The following is a 1,431-nucleotide window of genomic DNA, read 5'->3' as shown; positions in this document are numbered from 1 at the left end:
ACGCGCGGTGGCCGCGCCGCCGCGGCCTCCGTGGCCGTCGGTGACCCCCTGCCGGATTCCCCTCCCTTCTCTCTTCCCTCTCTTTTTTTTTCTTTCCTCTCCCAAATGATTTTTTGGTTAGTTAGGCCTTATATAGCCTCCAAAACGACGTCGTTTGGGGCTACACTAAGCCCAAAACGACGTCGTTTTGGCCATGCCGACCATCCGACCGACCGCTAGAGGATCCGCGTGTTTTCATTTGAATGGGATATTTATGCGCGCAGTCCTTCCGCTTTTCTGATGCTTCACAATTAAGTTTTTTATGGTTTTCAATTTGGCCCTATAATTTCTCGCGCTTTTCGATTTAGTCCCCGCCAATGTGCTGCGTTTTAAAGGAAAGGAATAATGTTGTTTCGGTCCCCCAACGCTTCACGCGCGTACAATTAAGTCCCTTTTCTTTGTTTTCCTTTCAATTGGCCCCACAACTTTGTTTTTAATTCATTTTAGTCCTTTTTTTGTTGATTTTTTATCTTTATTAATATCTTGTTATTTTTATATACATTATTATTATTATGTATTAGTATATTTTTTATTACGTGTATACTATATATATTCTTATTTAATATTTTTATTTCACTTATTTTAATTTTATTAATGTTATGTTTGTTTCTTTTATATTCCATGTTATCATTATTATTCTTATTATTTTTATTAGTTTGCTTGTTATTATTTATTATTTATAATACGTATATATACTTGATATATTTGTATATACCTCGGTAATATTATTACTAGTTTTCAATATACGCATATATTACCTAAATATTTTAGTATTATGTAAATATTTTAACATTATATATATATGTATTTATATATTACGTATGTACATATACCTTTTAATATTATATTTTGTATTACGTAAATATTATTTTAAATACTGTATTGTATATATATATATATGTCCTTAGTACCACGTTACATATATATTGTGTATATACTTGTTTTCTTACCCTTATTATATTCATTGTTAATACATTTATTTTTTTATACATGTATACGTACCCTTTTTTTTATAATATTATTTTTTACACATATATGTATATATTTATCTATGTTTTCATATTCTATAATTTATATGCATTTCTTATTTTATGGCTTAAAATTATATATGCATATACATTTTTACATAATTGTATTTATTGTCATCATTGTTATTTGGTGTTTGTTTATTTATTCGTGTACACTTGTGCTTTTTTTAATGTTAGTTCTATTTATTTATTTGTATGCTTTGTTTATGTAATCGCTCGTCATTTCATTTTGCCTATTGCATTTTGTTACTCATTACTTTGCTACCTTTCGTATTCGTTATTGTTTGTCAAGCTTGCATAACACCAAAGGAAATTTTTATACATTTCGCGTTTTCGAAAACGTGCCTAAGCTGGGTTTCGATTT

The sequence above is a fragment of the Gossypium hirsutum genome, chromosome A06, assembly GCF_007990345.1.
Source record: "Gossypium hirsutum isolate 1008001.06 chromosome A06, Gossypium_hirsutum_v2.1, whole genome shotgun sequence".
NCBI lineage: Eukaryota > Viridiplantae > Streptophyta > Magnoliopsida > Malvales > Malvaceae > Gossypium > Gossypium hirsutum.
Note: the sequence above shows the minus strand (reverse complement) of the source record.